This window comes from Xiphophorus hellerii, chromosome 15 (assembly GCF_003331165.1).
Source record: "Xiphophorus hellerii strain 12219 chromosome 15, Xiphophorus_hellerii-4.1, whole genome shotgun sequence".
Classification (NCBI taxonomy): domain Eukaryota; kingdom Metazoa; phylum Chordata; class Actinopteri; order Cyprinodontiformes; family Poeciliidae; genus Xiphophorus; species Xiphophorus hellerii.
The window spans coordinates 13267211-13288439 of NC_045686.1; the positions used below are offsets into that span (position 1 = coordinate 13267211).

Below are 21229 nucleotides of genomic sequence, written 5' to 3' on the forward strand. Positions count from 1 at the left end.
GTAAACATTGAACGACGCGTGCGCATTACCTGGTAGAGTAAACCGATGAGGTTACGCGTAGCTCGGACCAACCAGTCAAGAGGAGTCATTTCCAGCCGTCTGAGTTCAGCGCTTTCTGTTCTCTTGTGTGTTTTTTTTTTATTATTTTTTGTTTAGTGTACCTGATGAACTCACGGACACAGAAAATTAGAGGAATGTCCAACCTGACGAGGTAAGTACGGTGTGCTTTTTTCCATAACAAAGTAATCACCGCAAGGCGTGCAGGAAAGCCGGAACCGGGCCGTTTTGTTTGGTCGCCGTGTTGTTGGTGACCTCCTCACCGCCGCCCGGTGACGCCAGCCGGTGAGCTGTGTGGTAATGCTGGGGCGAGATCACTTTGTAATCAATAGGAACGAAAATATTTACCAGACAGGAATAAACAGGGGCAGGCAGGAGTCACGTTTGTATTTGCATATATTTTGTTTGCGTTTAGCCCACTTTTTGTCTTCTTTGGTAAACTGACCTGCCTGAACAAGTGAGGTTAGAAACAGGATGAAAGATCTTCCAGTAAGGTAGTACGAGTCTCTAATGGTTTCATAGCTTATTGACTCTGAAAACTACTTTAAATGCACCGCAGTTAAATATTACCTGCACTCTGCTTGGACTTTGACATTGTTACTTGAAATTCATCTGAATGGTCTCTGTTGCTTATGAATATTCATTGGAAATACAAACTGCACTATTATTTTACCAAAATATCCATACTTGTTCAATATAGGAATATGGGATGATTCATGCTCTGTCATGTCTGGGATGATTCATGCTCAAACTCTGTCATTGTTTTATGTTTTTTTGTCTAAGAGTTAAATGTAATTTATTTATTTACCTATTTGTATTATTTTAATTTTACTTTACCTGTTTACCTAACTTTCCAATCGCATTATTAGATGTTTCTTGGTCATAACATTTTATTAAGATGTCATAATTAATAATTCCTTTCAAACTATGGTTCAAAACATTTTGAATTAAATAAAAACATTTTTCCTTAAATATCCTGTTAATGTGATTAAGATTCAAAGATTCATTCACTGTCTGTTATTTTTAGCCATATAAATGAGTTTATGATGCTATTTTTTGGATACGTCATCATAGTATTAATTAAAGTCTTGAAGTTTGAACCTTTCATAAATTAACCACTCTGTCAAACATTTAATACTTTGCCATCATGATAAAGTAACTACCTCTGTCTTGTAAAATAAATAATTTCACTGAGTTAAACAGTCACAGGTTGCTCAGAGTCCACAGCTGAGATTATCTGTAGTCTTATACCGAGTTGGACATTATTCAGGAAAGATTTACATTCCAGAGCATTAAAAAGCTCTACATGGTGGAAGGGCCTGTGTGTGCTTGTAAGAAGGCTTTACCACTGTGGTATCATCTGCAGACGTGTTTTGACTGTAAACACTGGAGAAGTCTGACGTTATTTTGTCCACAGCTTTAATGCTCAGAGAGGGAGGCGAGCAGGTGAAGATCAGCACTGACAGGCCTGGACATTTAAACTGAGAACCTTGTTTTTCTGAATACCTTGCAGATGATTAGTTCATGTTGAAACTGCGCTTTTGCTAAGCCTTAAGCTATTTTGTTGGCACCTAAGCAATTACATAACAAAATGGTACATTTGCAAATTTTAAATCAGAAGCAGTTTTTATTGTAATGCACTTCTGCCATTTTTTGTTCATTATCCCGTATGTGGTTGTACATTGTGGCCGAGGGTTTTAAATGGGTGCGCTGGGTGCGTTTCCTTCCATTAAGCGCTTAATGTGTCTTTGGGCTCGTCTCATGAAAACAAACAAACAAAAAAAAACATTCCATGTGCTGCTGTGACAACTTAGTGTTTTTTGTTTAGTTTGTTGACTTTGTTGCTTGCTGTCAGATCATCTCAATCAGCTCTGTGCAATCTCAAGCACATCAGATGACACATCATGGCATCACTTCCTCTATAGAAGCACAGCGTTCAACCATAGCAGCTGCCCTCATGTTTTTTTTGCATTGGGTTTTTGTTGATTTTGTGTTCCTCTTGTTCTTCAAACTTACATAGACCATATGGCTCATTTTTAGTTGCTGCAGTTTGTGATGATCAAAGTTGAAGCTTAAAGTAAGTTGATAATAACTGAATAAATCCCTGATGCAAGGTGATGGATTAAGCTGTCTCATATGAAAACCTTTAATCGAGTATGTGAGCCAGAGACCAAAGGTGGCACTCCATTAACAGTGGCAGTCCATTGTATGCCTGTCAGCACATGTACCACCAGCACATGGGGGGCTCATTTAATGATCGATGTTAAGTTTCACTGGACTCACAGTGTTACAGTGTAGCTGCCTCCCTGGATAGTTCACCATAGAACAACTAAATACCTGCCATAAAGGCAGAGGAAAGGAGTAGCTGTGTAACACTGCTGAGTTCCACAGACCTCCATTTGTCTGCATTGTTTCCAGATTTGGTTTTGCCATCAACACATATTGGCCACAGCAACTGATAGCTTAAATGGAGTCAGGAGACCATTAAACTGACTGCAGGTGTTGTTTGTGACGTAAAGTTTCACAACACCTGAAAAGCATAAATAGACATTCTTTGACCTTTTCATCAGCCATCTGTTTGTATAAAACACCTGCTGACATCCTCATTTCAGTTCATTAAACTAAACCAATAGCCGTTCTCTTCGACTGTTCCTTCTGTATATTTGCACAAGTAAGTTACCTGCAACTGTGGCTTATATTGCTCAATGTATGAGCCAAATCAATCAGAGATTGTATTTCAGTAGTTTGGCTTCCCTTCTAACAGAGTTGTATAAGATATATCTGATTTGTCATGGCATTTTCAATGTCTGCAATATTTAGCAATCAAAACAGATTGCTCGGGTACAATATTTATTAGGGTCCTATATTTCCTGCATTGCATATAGGTAGAAGTTGCAAGGACTCTAACTGTCCTTGATGCCCATAGCTGATATACATTTATAGTGGCTAATTTGTGAAAACCACATGAGAGTGGAAAAGATAATGTTGAAAAATGACTGAGAAAATGTGTTTGTTATCACAATTGTCAGCATAAGCAATGCAATTTAATAATTTTCAGACATTGTGCAGCACTACCTTCCAAACATGACATAAATCATTAAAAAACTTACTGTTGACAGACTTGTGTAGTTTGAGCAGTGTCCTCAAACTATCATTTTGATGCGTATGTTAGTATTGCGCAGTTAAACCTTAATGTGTAAAACATGAATGGATTATGCATAGATGGGTGAGATTTTTTGCTGCTTCCATTCACTTCTGTGGTAATTAATTTAGTAGTTATTCATTAGTGCGGTAATGATCAGAAATATTGACTGTGCTGTGTGCTTTTCAATCCCCGAAAAGGGTACTTGTTTGCTATGTCTCGAAGCTTCTTAATAGCATTTATCTTGACACCCTCTGTATCACTGGACAAATGACTATTTAAATCTATATGCAATGAGCGGGGACTTAAATCTGGAGACTTTCAGTCTCTACTTTCTTCTTGGGGGGACCATTGTGTGATGCTTTGAGATCTGAGTTTGGTGTTCTGTGTATAACGTCATTCTTAATCACTCTTTTACATGTCTTCTCTTTACTTAAATACATAATTGAAAAGGAAAAAGTTCTTTTAGCTCAAACGTGAGTGTTACACTTAAGCTGTGTTTGAAAAGACAATAGGTTACAGTGTTACTATAAATCATGTGCTGGGGAGTCCTGTTTAACCCCAATGTGTGTGTCAGTGTCTGATCTTTTTGTTTAAGCATTTAGTGGATATCACCTGAATGAAAACATGCTGGCTTTCAGAAGTTAAGGCTGCAAATCCGGTAGGTAAATATACCTCAGTAACTTTTCTGGGGTTAAATATTAACTACCACTGCATGCATGTGTGCAGTTTTCCAGTCTCTTGTATTGTGGCGTTCAGTTTCTGTGAGGTGTTACCGTTTTCTCTAACCACAATCTTTTTGCTTTATTTGACTGATCTGTAGTGTATAGTGTTTATTGCAGTGGAGTTTTAGAGAATGTATCACAGTTTTATCACATTTTTAAAATATTGATCACATCACTATCAGCAGCTGTTTTATCACAACCACAGCAACCTCCTCCACAATTAATCCAGCTGTTTTTTTTATGGATGATGACGCATAGAAACACCTGGATTTGTTTGGCAGGAGTGGAGGAGTTCCAGATGGAGTCTCTGTTTCATGTCCCCCCACCAAGCACACTCAGCATGATTTGTGGTGGATCGTGTGGCATCGGTGCGAACCTGCATTACTCCGTGGGCCCATCACAACAATAGGCCTGTATGACTGTTTGAATGTGCCATTCTTTGAGCGGTGTGCTTCGCTAGGGCCAGACAATGGCGTCATTTAGCATCCCATCTCCTTTTAGGCCTGCTCTGTCACCATGGTACCCCCTGCCATACCACACCCTACCCCCAAGTCTACCCTGCCTTTGCACTTGTTCTTGTTATTGGGGCAGCTGTTTTCTAGACAACCGTTGTTGGCCACACCCAAGACCCAGCCTCATATTTGGAGGATTGCTGAGGCTATGTGGGCATTTAGGGAAACACAGCATGCACTAGCAACATTTTTGCTTTGAGGTGATTCGGACATGTCTAACACCATTAAATGAGTTTCGAGAGCTGCTATTTTAAAAATTTTGTTGTGCCTTCTTGTACAATGACAATAAAGAATTCTAATTCTATTTGATGACAAAAATACAGAAAATGTGACTATTTATTGTAAAGAAAACAAAAAACATTGCCACTAACAACATAAAGGAGTTGCATATGTATTTGTGATTTTTTTTTTCTTTTAAGATAGTTATGCAGTTAAGGAAGAAAGGAAATATATTATTATTTATATTATATTAACAGATCACAAGACGAGGCATGCCCCGATCCAGGTGGCTTACTACTCAAAACAAACAATTTTACTCCAGGAATTCCTTCATTTTTCACCTGGTGATTTAAAGGTTTTCCTTGAAATGACTAAGAAAAAAAATCCTAAAAATGACATTTATTTAGATAATCACAATGTGTTTTGCATTTATATAATCACTTCTTGTTTTAACAATTTCTTTTTAAAATTAAGTAAGAATTTTACACAACCATTTTCATGATAAACTATAATTAACATATCCATCTGCGGGTTAGTTTAGAAGCCCACAGAGCAAGAGCACACTGGTTGTCCTTCTTTGAGACTGTTGACTCTTGACCCTCCAGATTGTTGAGAGGTGAAAAGGCAACACACCCAGTGCCTAGCAAAGCCACTCCGTGCTGGCAGATGTTTCATTAATGGGCTTTAGCCTGAGTGACTTCATAGGTCACAGTAATGGATTCTTCATGGGAAGTCCTCTGCCCAGTTTTAACTTTGAAAATGCATCTTAATGCTTGTGAGCCACATCCTTAATAACAGAAGAAACACATTCATAGCAGATGTTATGCTGTGTTAGACTTAATATCCTGTCATTGAGTGCTGGATGAATACAAACCTGATGTCATTGTCGGTGTTGATGCCAACATTTGCATCATCCTCCATGCTCTATAACACCTGCAGTTATTAAGTATGTCAGGGTTTTAGACTCCGTCCCAGTTCCTGTTTGTGCAGTTTCACGGTTTAACTCCCTCTCTAATGTGAAGATCTTAGATCTTCACATTGCCTTCTGTTTCAAACCTTGCCTTCTGGTTTTATATCTAGAACTGGGTGACCTATCTGATTTTATTTTGGGCAATCTGAACTTGTTGTAGCCATACCCACGAGAGTGCTGGCAGTACCAGTTGTGCTACTTGCAATGCATGCAGAGAGATGGAGCCTTTCAAAAATTTTCACAACTCTTCAACTTTTTTAATTTGGGATTTTATGTGATTGACCAGGGGTCTGTAACCTGTGGCTGCAGAGCCACAAGTGGCTCTTTGGATCTTCCGCAATGGCTCTTTAAAACTTTGGCGGATAAAGAAGCAACTAAACTTTACAAATAGATTTTAAACTAAGATGTTTTTCAGTTTCTTTTCCTAGAATTTAGCTTCCACACATGACACTAAAAGTTCCAGTCATATTTATTTAGATCTGTCTATTGTTATTAGGCTGGAAATTATGTGCAAATATCAACATCCCATGTAAGAAAATTTAGCCATCATCTTTTAGAAAAGTTTAATATTGTTTAAAAGCTAAACATAGGAATAAAATGATTGTTCTTTAAAAATCAGAACAAATCTCCTTTATTAGATATTTATCAAAAATCAGATAAATATCTAATAAATGACATATGAGTTGTAATTTTTCAAAAGCTCATCTAATATTTGCGGCTCTAAACCAGTCTTATTTAGCTGGACTGGTGGCAGAAATTGGTCTGGGTTGTAAAGGTTGCAGAACCATCTGGTAGACCAACTCACAATGGTGCTTATTTGTGACTAGTTTTGAAATCAACGAAATGTGGCCTGCATTAGTATTGAGCCCCTTTGCTCTTTTTCCAGTGGGATCATGAAAAAAATAGAAAGTCATTTAACTGCCCTGTTTTCAATTTTCCACAAGTGATGTAGGAGACACGGCGAACATGTGAAAGAAGGGGCTCTGGTGAAATGAGGTCAGACTTGACGGCAGCATCATGCCATGGGATTGCAGTCAAAGTCCAGATGGAGGTCCTGTTGATAATCTGCGACAGCACTGGAAAGTTGAAGCTCTCTGTCTCATCCAACGGGGCTATTTTGCTACAACTTACAGAGAGAACATCAGTTATGCTGAGTTTTGTGGTGCTCTTTAACAAAAAATGCAAACATTGAAATGTTTAAATTAATTTATATTTTTCTAGGTACTATAGTTTCCTTTTTAATTAAAACCCACCTTACCTGTAATATATATGTAATAAAACACATACTGATTAGGTAGAAAAGCTGAGAAATGGCTCACTGACTCTTCCTCGTGTTTCATTTAGTTGTGACAAAACCAGGAAGTCTCTCAGATTTTATGACTGATCTCATCCTACCACATTAAATCTCATCAGTGGCTCATGGTTCACCACAATATGGAGTGACGACTCTATTTTGGGTACTGGTCTCTCCTCTTCTGAGGCCTGTTATTTGGACTAATTGTCTCAAGCTGTTAGTCTGTCATGTAACAGAGAATCCATTTATACTTTTGTTGTGGTTCAGCCTTAAGTATTTGAATCAGTTAATTGTTTTCTATATGTACAGTTTTATTTGTTTAATTAACTGGTCACTTGTTTTTAGTGGTTTAGGTTGGAAAATGACTTCTCTCTTGGCAGCTGGGACGAAATGAGGTAAACCTTAGCTTATCATGACAATGAGGATCAAAATTAATCCCGTTGGAGGCTCAGCTACAAGATGTGGAAAGAGTGCAGCAATGGAGCCCGTTCAAACAAAGGGCGCATGAGGGTCCTGTGTGTGCACGTGTGAGGGGGAGTCCCTTAACCAAGAGTTTGCTTTTAGAAGAAGGGAGGAGGTTTAATAGGTCTGGAGGGATTCATGTTTCACTCCATGCTCGCCTCCTGTGCCCCTTTGTCTAGGTCATATAATAGCTGGTAAGTTCTGCAGCAGAAATATTGGAAAGTTGGACTTTCCCCTGTGGGTCTGTGAGCTGCTGTCTGTCTTTTCTTTTTTTTTCAAACATTTATTGTTTTTGAAGGAAAGCTTCCAGCTGGTTGGCTGCCAGCATTTTGCTTGACAGCACATTCAATCTGTTCAGACTGCTACTTGAAATTCTGGTAATGGCAGCTCAATTACTGAAAGCTGACGCGTGTTCAACATTTCAAAGGATCAATTATGCCACACGCAACAACAGACCTTGATTATTTGCATGAAATGTTTAACAGATAGCAGATTTTTTAACAAAATAACACGTTTCACGTTAAACTTCTACAATCACAATGTGTCTCAGGAGGTACAACATTTGAGTCGGACTACTAGAACTTCTTGGGATGCACATTTCATCTGATCTGGAGATGAAATCTGGATCTTATTTAAATATGAGCATTAGATGAAGCTCCTGTGATTACCACACAAATCTAAGTTGTCTAATTGTAAGCCTCCAGGGTGGATTTATAATGAAAACATTATGTGGTTTTCAAATTATGCCATGCATCATTTTTCATTTATTTATTTATTTTTTATTGTTTCCTTTGACGGGATTAGGTCTGACGCCAACACGTGCCTTCTCTGTACACAAAGCTAACTGTGTGTATCTGGCTCTGATAAGCAGATGGATATCGTATTCAAAAAACGGCCTGTGCCAGACCATGGCATGCTTAAGATTGTTGCCGCACCCTGCAGAAAGTTGGGCTCATGTTCTAACTTGTAGTTCACTTATAAGAGCAATGCATGGAAAAATATGTTTAGTCTATGTCCTTCTGCCTGCCTTCAGTCATAACTTGATCATCTCAAATGTATTATTGATTTACATGAGCTCAAGATCTTTTTTTCAATAGAAATCTGTCACGCCTTTATTGTTTTTAGCATCAAATTTGTATAATTGGATGCTTTCGATCACTGTTCTTTTTGGTTGTTTATCGCTTATATTGACTTGTTGATAGTATATTTGCTAGTTAATTTAATTTCCTTTAACAACCACTAATGGTAGTCATGCTCATTTTAAATGAATTAGAAGAATTGGTAATTGTTTTAAAAAAAGAGGTCTTTGTTAGGCAGATTGTTGCCTGTTAGAGTCCAAACTCATTGCATTACTTTCAGACTTCAGCTGCTCTCTTCATGCTTCCTGAAACTTAGCATTTTCAGGTACAAAATGTTTTCTCCTTATCTGTGAGTTCATCCTCCAGATGCTTTGGGTTCCTTGAACTCGGCTTTAAGCTGCTGGTAAAAGAAACCGGTTCCCACACTTCATCATATCTGTGTGATTAGCATTCCTTCGGCTTAACTATTATAGCACCAAAGTAATCTGACGACAGTATCTTCGTCTGGAGCATAATGTTCCTTATGAGGCATGTTGTGAAAAAGTATTTACCTGTTTATTCATTTCTTCTCTTTGTACTTGTATTAATTAATATTTCACATCACCTAATGAACTTTATTACCATATAAAGGCGATCTAAGCGAATAGTTGGTGTTGTTGGGTTTTTTTCCATTGATGTCTAGGAATACTGGCCCAGTCATTGCAAAATTGCTTAATTTTAGCCACATTGGAGAGTTTCTTTGGGCATCAAATGCCTGTTTAATGTCATGACACATTAACTTTAACTTAAGACCAGACTTTACTAGGACTAGGTCCTGTCCAAAACTTTCACCTTGTTTTTGTTAACAAGTCAGAGCAGGACATTCTGGTTTGCTTCAGATTATTGACCATCTGAGCTACCTGACTTTCGCCATCAAGCAGCAAAGCTTCAGAACCTAAAATGGTTTGGAGCATGATAGCTCCAAACCGTTATACTATCACCATCATATTTGCCTGTCAGTGAGATGTCTAAAGATATGCACAGCTTCCAAAAGTTCCACCTTTGTCTCGCCATTCCACAAAATATTTTCTCAAAAGGTATGGTGCTCATCAAGCTGTTTTCTGGCTAATGTGAGATAGACTTGTTGTTTGCTTTTCTTGGCAGTGGTTTTGGTTTTGGAACACGTCCATAATTTGAAACAGAAATAAATGAGCGCTGGAGTGCTTTAGATCTTGTTCCGGGCTCTTCTTTGACCTCCTGACTGAGTCCTTGGAGTAATTTTGGTTGGCCAGCCACTCCTTATGTTTTGTCCATATGTTTATAATGCCTCTCACTGTGGTTTACTGGAGCCTTAGACATGGCGTTTTAACCCTTTCCAGACTAATAGATGTCAATGACTTGGTCTCTCATCTGTTCTGGATGTTTTTTTTTCATCCTGGGACATGATCTGTTACTACAGTCTTTTAGCCAACTTCATGTTGTCAAACAGGTTCTGTTTAAGTGAAATGATTCTATAAATCTGGCGGCAGCAAGGCTGGGGTGTTACCAATGAAATTGAAGATAATGATTTAGTTAATAAGTTGATTTATGATATAACAAGTGACACATTTATTTTTCTCTTTACAGGGATGGTTGATTGGGATTGCTTTTTCTCTAAATTAATGAAATCCACATTTTGTATTTACTCAGGATACTTCTGATATTAATATTTATTTTCTTTGAAAATGAAAAAGAGAAGAAAAGTGTACTTTTACAACAATACTATCCACTTTTAATTGTTTTGCGAGGTCTATCTCAGTCTTGTGCAACCCCACAAATAGCCATTCGAAAAGGATAATGTTCTGTTAAACTGTACTTTGAGCATTTAGAATGTAATACATACTGTATATTGCAGCATACAGCTGCTTTGAGCACAGAGGTGTTTGTTTCTAACGTTTGCGTTTTGCAGCTGATTGCTGAGACGCCGCAGGGCAGAAGCTGCCAGGTCAATCCTGTTAAACACCAGGTGTCCTTGTTAAACTCCCGCAAACATCCTTTTTTTTTTTTTCTGCTCTGCATGTTTTGGTTTAAGTTTTCCTTTGCAATGCTCAGTGTTAGCAAAATGTTTTATCTTCTGTTTCCATATTGTTTCTTTGTTCTGCTGAGATTATGACCACAGATAAGCAGCTTGTATTCCAGACACCTTGCGATACACTTTATGACAGCTTTGTTTCACACAGGACTTTGCTTCTGTCATAAATCCAGCTGGCCAAGAGCCAGTTTCACATCTGTGTTAGCTGAGTAAGATGAGCCCAGATGAGGCCTCAGACCCTGTTCACTTAGATCTAGTCTGGTGGATGAACTCTCTGATCACCTTTGTGTGTCAGTAGCTAATAGCCGAACAGTACTTTGAAGCTGTCTTCACCCTCAGAGCAGACTGAGCACTGATTGGATTATATTGGATTAACAGTACTCTATTTGATTTTGTTGGTGTGTATGTATCCTAGCTTCTCTCTAGTACTTACTTTATGCTTCTCTATTTGTGAAAACCCTAACCACCAGTTTCTCACTGCTGGCCTACATCTGGACAGATCAGCAAGTTAATCTCTCTGCCTTTTAACCCCCAAACTCTGTCAATCTGCCATAAGCAGTTTCTCTGCAGCTGCTTAATGTTGTCATATTTTTCCGGCACAGCCTTCAATTTGTTTTACCAAGCCCTTTAGTCCAGAATGTACCAGACATGTTTGAAAAGTAGATATATTTATAGTTGCTAGTTAAATGTCCTTATCTTGATAATAGATGGAGAAGCTCTGAATGAGTTTTTGAGATTCCTTTGCTGATACAGATGTTTTCTGATCCAGAAATGACTAATTTTACTTCAACATTTAGTGTTGTTTTCTGTTTTGGTGTTGCATAAGCTCATATTAACAAATCAGTTTCTCACAGCCTCAGGGTCAAAGTTTTTCTTTTTCTGGATTTTACTTTGTAAACCAGAACAAAGTAACACATTTGAAAAGTGTGGTGTGCATTTGTCTTCATCTCTCCTGAATTAATGCTTTATTGAACCACCACTGTCTAGTGATATGGCTCCAAGTCTTTTTGGGGTATGTACTACAATATTTGCACATATACAGACTGGAATATTTATCCAATCCTCTCTGCAAAACAGCTCAAGTCAAACTAAAAGGAGCGCATCAGTGATCATTATATCCAAGCCATGCCACAGATTTTTATTTTATTTTATTGTATTTAGGCCTAGATTTATCCTACCACAAAACATGCTTTGATCAAAATCACTTCCATTGTAGGTATGGCTCCGTATGTTCAGTGTTAGTCAACCTCCATCCAAGTCTTTTGCCTCTATGAAAAGGTTTTCTTCCAGGACTGTCCTTTATTTACTTCAATCAAAATTCCCATTAACTCTGACCAGATTTTCTGTCCCTGCTGAAGAAGAAACATCCCCGCGTCATAATACAACTACCACCATACCTTACAGTGGTAATGGTGTGTTTCTTGGCACTAATACTGTTTTGCTTGTAGGCCAGTAAACTGATTTTTCACGATTCTGCCAAATGCATCTACTAATGCATAAACATCTATTTATTTACTGTAAGTTTATTGTAAATGTACTTTACTGCAATAGGTTTGACTGTAAGCTCAAACCTTTACAGTAAAATCAACCAGCTCAATAATGGCTATTAGAATCGTAGCATCTGAAGCTTTGGCTTGATTCAGTGCCTATATTTTATCAAATGGATCTTCAGTTATGCAGATTCTTACTTCCTATTTATTAAAAAGTCACATCCCAATACCAATAACAGTATTGTAACTACTCTTGTATAAGGTGTTTTTGGACTTGAGGTCCACTTCTACCTCTTTACAACACTCATCTTTTTTGCATTAAGACACTACATAAATGCTATGTTAAACACAAGCTCGGTGAGATAAGTGACAGTGTAATTATAGATTCTTTAGTCATAATGTATAAATTGAAAACACTCCTCCCTGCCTTTCACAGAATTCCCTTAACATAACTTGCCTTGTTGGCTGCACCCACTTAGAAACATATTTTTTTGCTTGGTTGTTTTCTTTCACACCCCAGCTCTCTCTCTTTCTGAATTTCTGACCCATAAAGTGCTATCATCAGATATTGCACTACCATTTTTTGTTTACACTGGCTTGGCTGCACTTGAGCGGATGCAGAGAGTTGTGTGGGCCTTCAGGGATGGACCTGATTCAGAGGGTAATTACAAGCTTTCTGAAGGGTGGGTAAAGACCAGAGGGACCCTCGCCAATCCTGGCATTTAATTTGTCAATGATGGGGTCTCCTTCAAGGGAAGGGCTGCGTGGTTGAAATTTATAGATACAGCCCCACCCATACAGAAACGTGTGGATACTGTGCAGTGCTATTACCCTTTGCAATATCCTCCCCCTTCATTTCAGTTTGAAGCACTTGATTTAGATTTTTGGGGGGATGTTAATCACAAGCTAGCTCACAATAAATATATTTTAAGGTGCTAGGTTTTAATTTTCTTTTTTTATTTATGTTAATTGGTATTCTTTGCTTTAAATTTCAGCAAGTCTTATTTATTTTAATTTCAAAAATATGGGGCTCCTATTTCCTAGGAAAAGTGTGAGATTTGATTTAAGCATTATTTAGGTATTGACAAATGTAAAAAATTAAATGGTTCACAAAAAGTTTTATTTCCATTCATTAATGCATATTCCATAAGGTCTGTCTTCTGTTGAAATATCTGCTGTAAATTCACATTGAACCTTTGTATTAAAAAAAAATAATTGGTGAAAAAGTGAGATTGAAACCTTTGGTTGTTTGGGTTTGGAAAAATCAAAAATTCTGACTTTGAAGATGTATAGGAATAATGATACAAACTATTAATCACTGCAACAACATTGTTAGGAAACATTTTATTATATCTGAACTTTTCAGAAATCACACAGTCAGCATCAAATTCCTGTCTACTTTCTACTACTGTTTACTTTCTAATTAATTGTGAGAAAGTACTTTTCTAAAAGCAATATAATCTGATTGTGTCTCTCTTCTCGCCTTATTAGAAATGTTTTAGGTGTTTTTAATCACTACCAGGAATTTTAAGTAAAGAACGTTTCTTACTTCAGTTTCTGCCCTACTATGACTCAAGCTGGAGGTTGTCATGTATTTTGTCAATCAAGCTTGATAACTACTACTCCAGCTTTTAAAAAATCATGAACAATCTGCAACTCTCTTTTAAAAACTGTGTGATGGAAAAATATTCAGAAGTGTAAAAGTTTGATATTTTATCCAGGATAAAACCAATGATGTCAGCTAGTTTGTTCAGATATGCTTCTGTTGTTTTAACTTCAGATTAATACAGCACACAAATGTAGGACAATATTAGTAGCCGTGGAAACTGTCATCACCCTCAGTATGCGCCCATCTGCTGGTGTTCCAGGTGAGCATGAGGTCAACAAAACATGAGTGGTAGCACTTTACTGACAGAGGAGAAGCGTCCCACCAGAACAGAAGTCCTCCATGGGAACAGGTCCTGTCTGTTATTCCAGCTGCATGCCATTCTTTTCAGAGGCAGCTGTCCAGGACTGTACAGCTTCCACTGTTATCCATTCATGACTGCACCGGCTCGGCTTGCCAATGATGTCTGTTATACCAGCGCAGCAGAGATAAACTGTTTCACACGGGCTCGGCTGCATGGATCAAAGTTACCAGCTTAAACAGGAAAATTTGCCGCGTTTTTTCAGGGGGTGCAAAATTGTACCAGCCAACTTCAATGCGTGACTTGGAAATGCTTCAGACGTCTTGAAGATGAAGGCAATATCATAAGCAGGCATCTCCAAGTGGTGGGAAAATGCAGCTGCTGTGAGATTTTGAACTTTTAGCATCTTGGAAACATGGAAAGTAACATTAATAAGTAACTCAGATCATAACTTCTCATATCAGAATTTTTTATCCATTTTTCTCTTCAGTTGTATTTGTCTTGTAGTTCACAACACTTTTATTCCATGTCCAAAGCTGAAAAAGTGTGAAAGTTGCAGAAGAATGATGTTGCATGTGGAGCACCAAACTTGGGCATTGATTCATAAATGTGTCTGTAAATGAATAAATTTGGTAAATGGCTGTTTTTGACCATTTCAAATTGAAAAATGTCAAATTCTGGTAGATTTCACATAGGCATCAGCGTTCCATTTTCTCCCAATAACTATGTTGCCAGAATACTTACATCAGTGAGGTATGGAGTTGTTTAAAACAAAATAGCAGTGAATGGAAACATCTCACTGTTCAACATGTAATCAGTCTTGTTTGGTTCTCGACAATTTATCAGCACTACAATAATGTAACTGTCATAACATTATTTACTTAAACTACCACAACAACATGTTGTTTCTCCTTTGAATTTTTTTAATTTAAACTGTTGCTTTTCCTGTGGTGGCTGGAATTGTAACTCATTTGACACAAATCCTAACCAAAAGCTGCCGCTGTTGCGGCTTATCAAGGACAAATGTGCAGGAAAAGCATTTGAAAGAGCAGAAAAACTGTTTTTTTATGTCTTTGTTTCAAACAATTGCTGTCTCTCACCGTGACTGACTTCCATGTTGAAGTTCCCATAAGCTCTTTTTGTATCGAAAATGTGTTTTTATTAAAGTTACAAAAATAGGCTGATGGCAATTTATTACTGATATGGTATCCCGTTTTGAGTCATGTTGTAGCATTTATGTTCTGTAGCAATGCTTGATCCATCTTTTAATATAAAAAATAGGTGACTGAATGATGGATGACAACTTTTGCCAACAGCTGGCAGGAGGCATTTATGGCCTGAATCAGATAGACAACGGCTGTTCTTTTATGAGGACATGTCTGATTGTCTTTTCTCCTACTGCATGAAAAAAGATGAGTAAGTAATAATTAGTGCTGATGATTGAGCTAAGGGTCTTATGTTGGAAAAGATACATGAGGAATGACCAACATGTTACAGCGGAAATAGTTTTTTGCAGTTTCCACTGGATTTTTGTTAGTCAGCAATTAGCTTAGATGTGTGTGCTGCAAATCATGTGGGAGTGTCAAGAATTGCCTAGATTAACCTCTGAATATTTTCATTGTGCTGAAAATGTGCTACATTTTTGCGATCATGTAAATTTTATGCACAAAAATGTGTTTTTGGGACCAGAAGGATGTCAAGGTAGAGAATAATAGCAGCTTTTCTTTATTACTGCTCTCCTTTTCTTCCTCTGCCTTTCATCGCTGCTTGTGTGTTTCCAGTTTATACCCACATTTGCGCTGCAGGTTTTACACCTTAGTCTTGTTCTCATCTTGCAGCTTTCCAACAAGACTTCACTAAACAAGCTACCCAAAGCCCCGTCTAAAGGTGGGGGAGGGAGGTAGTGAGCTGGGCGGCGGCCACTCCTCGGCTGCATCCTATTAGAACTGGGAGTGTTGAAAAGGGGTGTGGCTTGAAGCCAGTAACATCTGTGCCTGTCCCCTTTGCCCCCAAAGCATTCTGCAGAGAAAGGGAGTGGAGAAGGAGGCTGGGGAGGGAGAAGATCTCCTAAGAAGTTCTCGCTGGCCAGCTGGCTGTTTTGCAAGATCTTAAATCGTTGCCATCTTTTATGGCAGGTTTATCCTATTTGCCCCCTAGTTAACAGAGAAAACCATCTCCCATCTATTTAGGATTTTCATTTTGACTGATTTTTTTTTTTATATATATATTTTTTATTTATATATATTATATTTTGGCAGCTTCTTGAAGAGTGCTTATTACTGATGACTTTGAACCTGTGTGGATTAGATACCTTGCGAAAGGAAATGCTCTTCTGTGTGCTGCGTACAAGTTTTATTTATGTCAAGCCTGCAGAGAGCTGGATGCTGCAGTGAGCTCAGGATATAAAGGGAATGCCCAGAGCACACCAGAGGCAAACTCTCTACAGGACGGGGTAAGACAAGCCCTATAAATCTGTCTCTTATACCCTATAATCAAATGAATGCAAGGAAACGGAGAGCCGGAGCAGAAGCCGGCTATCTGCTGACTGGAATGTGTGCGCGGACTGCATGTGACCAGCAGATAGTTATAGGCTATCAGTCTGTGAGTGTGCCTAAGAGGAGTTGTGGCTGCTGGTTTGATTTATCTCCCACCCCCCTCCACCACCAGAGCGTCAGCTGGATTCCTCTTACCGATACGTAGGTGATTGTGTCATGTCTGTCTAATTGAGAGGTGCTGGTGCTGGGAGCGGTGTTGCCGTAGTAACCGGAAAGAAGGGGGGAGGATGACACGGCACTCCTGTGAGGGCCCCGGGCGCATTTCTCGGTGGGAGAGTTGTGCCGTGCACGCAGGGAATGCCCCGTAATGACAAGACTGCCATGGTGATGGGGGGAGGTGGTGGTAGAAGTATGTGCTCTCATGTACCGGCGGCTGCCTCCCACCAGTTTTCTCTCCCATTATCAGCATCGAGTGAGTGTCAAAGAGAGGGAGGATGGCATACTTTTTTTTTTTTTCCATGACTGGGGACGGGCGGGGTGGAAAAAATCAGGTCAAAGAGAGAAAGTCACCTTGAGCGGAGACAGGTCCACTCGTCCTCCCCTCTCATTTCCAGCTCCTGCCCACACTTCTCCAGTTCTGCTCCCAGGAGGCTGCGTGCACTCCACATCACATGCATCACAAAGGGACTGACAGTCAGTCTTTGTGATTCAGTTGGATTGTGCGGTGCCTCATAGTGATGAAGCAGGATTTTTTACCCTGTAATCCTTAACGGTGCTGTTACTTGTTTTTGTCTGCAGAATTAGAGGGGCAATCCTATTTTCTTCCTCTATAAGCATCCAGAAGAGATTAAAAAGGAGGGTAATGTGCAATGGAAAGGGGCTTACATTAAATCACCCACCCAGCTTGCACCGGTGCCCCACTGCTCCGGTTACCATAGCAACTGAGGAAGAGGCAGGGATTTTTTTTTAAGCTCATCCTGCCTCTCGGGGTATCGTAGGAAATATTGCAATGCTCCTCATGCTCTTTTATTGACGATCTGTCAGGTTGCATATTTTATTAATGAGGAATAGATTTGTCTGTATTGTTTGAGTGTGCGCAGCTGTGCACACAGTAGTGTTTACTGTTCCCTCCTCAGAAAGAGATTGAGATGTTAGCTGTTGTTGGTTTACTTATCTCAGTCTTTCAAAGTCTGTAATCTATACACAGGCTCATCAACTGTTTGTTCTGATCTTTCATCAAGTTTTCCTCTTTCCTTTCATTCGCGTCTGCTTCACGATGAAGCCAGTCATTTCTATTGATGACAGAAGCACACATTTTCCAGATAATAATATATTACAAAGTTCTCTTATTGCTGGTCGTCTAGGAGATATGTTACACTGTACTACCCACATTTATTGGCACCATAAATTGCGGGAAAAGCCTTAAAATGTATCCATCTGTTATTTCAGCTTCATATCTGGAACATTTAGAAAAGTTCAACCCTTAATTTGATAATTGTTTTTATTTAAATTTTAGTTACCACTCCTCATATAAAATAAATATGTCAGAAACATTTCTAATTTATGCTGTAAAACTTAGCCAGTTTTATGAACTTCCTACTTACCTGAGCTGCAGTTATCACACATAGGCATCTATTTATTTTTGGCACATTTGGGAGGTCACCAAATCTGCATAACAACCATTAAAAGTTGTCTACATGCTATTTGTCAGAACAACACAAATGTAAATATGTGGAGCTTACTAAACTCTACCGAGTAAGTAAAATGTAGTGTTGCAGTGAAACCAAAAGTGAATATTTAGAAAAAGCACAATCATGGCTACTATAAAGTAAACTAGATGATCTGTGATGCTGTGAGCCATTTATTATTCCAAGAGCTCATAAATGTTGTTGAAATCCATGACATCTGGACTCTTTGAAACACAAGGACTTCTAAAATAAAAATCTGGTGCCGTCTCCCAGAAAACTGAAAATACATTGCCAGTGTTGGTGCTCAACATTGTCCTACTTATAAGTTATCTTGTGTTTTTCTTTATAAATTGTTCTTTTCCTTGATTATCTGAAATACCCCCCTAACAGTCGCACCCAGATAAGAAAGTGAAGAACTCTGTTTCAACTACGGTATTTTCTTTTTTTGCTCCAAATGTAACCTCCACTTGAAGGTCTGACCTCTGGAAGAATGCTAACTTGGGTGGGGGGCTTTGGATCGTCTCTCTGCACAACTGGTTTGACAACCTTGTCTGTGAAAAAAGCAGCAGCCTTTTAACCTGCATTTTAATCTCTGTCCTCTCTACATTTTACACTTGCCTGCCTTTTTTTTTCTATACAAATTTTTGTCCGTTAGGCTACATTTATCGGAAGTAACAAATGAAATGTTTTTATATAGATGTTATTTGTAATGTGAATGGGGAAGCTACCATTTTAATACTTCTCCTTATGGATAAAAAGTTCAGTAGACTCAGATGTTCTGCATTTCCAAGGCAGCAAATATGTTCACGTACTTTGAAAGGTCCTTTGTTGATGAACTAATGCTGCTTTCTGCTATAGGTAAAACATGTCAATAGCTCTGATTGTAAAAGTTTGTTGCTTCAGCACTTATTTGTGATATGAATCTTCTGGAGTTGGTTAGCTTGCTTCTCAGTCTTTATCTCCCACCTCTTCCTACTTGGAGATAACTTTTTACCTCTGGCTGCTGGAAACAGGCTCGTTTGCAGCAGATCTCATCCAACCTGTGATCATGTTTCCGTGTGCTGAGGAGATGTGTAAAGATCATGAGGTTTCTGTAATGAGGAAAGATGGAGTAAAAATTGGATTACCCTTCTGTAAGAGGGCTAATAGAATTTACTATTTTTGAAACAGCAGACTTGTCTTTTTAATGGAGACAAAGTGCAAAAACCATATTCATCTCTATTTGGACTTTAATCTGTTATATTGAGTCTTATGATTATCTTGGCAGCATTTTTTCTTCCCTCTGACAAAGTTGTACTGAAACCTATTTTGTGGTGCAGAATACTGCGACCTTACAGTTAGTTTGGGCTCAGACTAACTTTGTAACACTTCAAAGTCCCGGATAAGTAGAACTTTTCTAACCCTCCACCATGTCGTCAAAATGAATCCATTATTAGAAGAAATGCTTCCTTTGTCTGCTCCTGTGCTGGTATCCCCCTTCTTCACTCATACTGCGTCCCTTTATGCTAATCCTGTAATCTGAGAGCCCTGCCAGCTCCCTCAGCCATGTGACATTAATGCTCCAGAGGCTATACCACAGCCACATTTCAACAATCATGTAATTCAAATGCACAGTAGCACCTTGCTGTCGGAGGCAAACTGCTCTGCTGTTGCACCGCTGTTGATCGGACAATCCTGCTAACTCAGCTATCACAGAGATGTGATTGATTTTAATCTGATAACATTCCAGCCTCTGATCCATGTGATGGTTCAGAGTGTCCAGGTCTGTCTTTGTTCACACATTGTGTTCTCTGCGCACCATTAACTAATTGGCGGAATACATAATTGCATGTGAACCAGCTGTGCTGAACAAATAGGCAACATGTGGCATTAAAAACACCATGTTTTGTTATTTATTGTATTGTCAGTTTGCTTTTCATGTATAAAATGCACAGAGCACTTTGAGGGTTTGAAATGTACATTTGGGAGTTATGTGCAGCTATATTCAATGTCTATTGTTTGTCTGCTCTGTTTTTCTGCTTTGGTGATGTATTCATAAAATGTATATGATTAATCAGAGCTCAGGTTAATATCTGAGGCTCCAAAAACCTTCCTGGTCTGCCTTGTAACACGACTTCAATAGTAAATTTATATTGGTTTAATTTTGCTGCATATGGACAATTTGTGATTATAGAAAGGATATTTTCAGTGGGTTATAGCAAGACCTGATCTTTATCCCTTCCAAAAACAAAATGCAATTTTCATTCAGACTCTCTAAATTATAATCTGAGATTGGGTGTGGGAAGCTTATCCCTACAGAGATTCAGCAAACAGAATTTTTGTAAAGTTTTTGTAGGGCTTTGGTCTGCTGATCCTTATTTTTGCCAATTTTAAGGTCTTAAATCAGAATTTATTGCACAAACTAGGAATTTGACTTTGGTTTCAAGAACTCAAAGTGAAGAAAGTATAAATATGGAAACTTTACAGGGAATAAAATAAAAGCAAGAGTATTTACATGTAATTCTGATTTCTATAAGAGAAAATATTGGAACAACAATGAAAATATATTTATCCCACCCTTCCTGCCATAAACAGTCATTAATTATTCATATTATGAGTGAAAGTGATCTCACACATAATGTGGGTGTATGTGTAATGGCTGAGTGACTTTAAAACAAAGACAAAATGATTATAGAGTTTACATTTTAAACTGTCTTTAGTGTCTGATAGTAGCAATTATGATTTGAATGACTGTTGGTGTTGGTAGCATTATTAATAGCCAAGTCTCCTTTTGTATTCCCTTGAGAATGTGTATCCTTACTTTAACTCTGAGATTTCCAAAGGGTTGCGAACATCATCAAGTCTAGCATGTCCATAACAACACAAAAAGGATAAAACAAAGAAGTTGTTCTATCTGTTAGTCTCCCTTTTATCTGCCAAAAGTCTTGCTCTCTCTTGCTTTTTCACAGCCTGAACAATTTTTGCTTAAATTGCTTCTTGTATATCTGCACTTTCACTGACTTGCAGAGTTCTTAACCAGTTTAATCAAATCTGGAATTTAATTTCAGTATTTTTCAAGCTCAGGTTAAGTATTAAAAAAAGAAAATAAGTTTTTTTTTCTCATTGCCAAAAGGTTGTGTTCTTTTTCCTTAAAACGCTT

At 38.3% G+C, this 21229-nt stretch overlaps 1 protein-coding gene across 3 annotated transcripts in view; it reads left to right on the forward strand.

Annotated features, from left to right (window-relative positions):
• Window positions 1-46: 46 nt before the first annotated feature.
• The window catches only part of daam1b (dishevelled associated activator of morphogenesis 1b), a 48918-nt gene continuing 27735 nt past the window's right edge, over window positions 47-21229 (forward strand). For 2 of the 3 annotated variants that reach the window (XM_032585211.1, XM_032585213.1), the window contains exon 1: window positions 15926-16359. The gene's annotated coding sequence lies outside the window, so the exon portion shown is untranslated. Of the gene's footprint in view, window positions 212-15925; window positions 16360-21229 lie in introns of those variants that run through there. The other variant, XM_032585212.1, reaches the window with a different exon arrangement.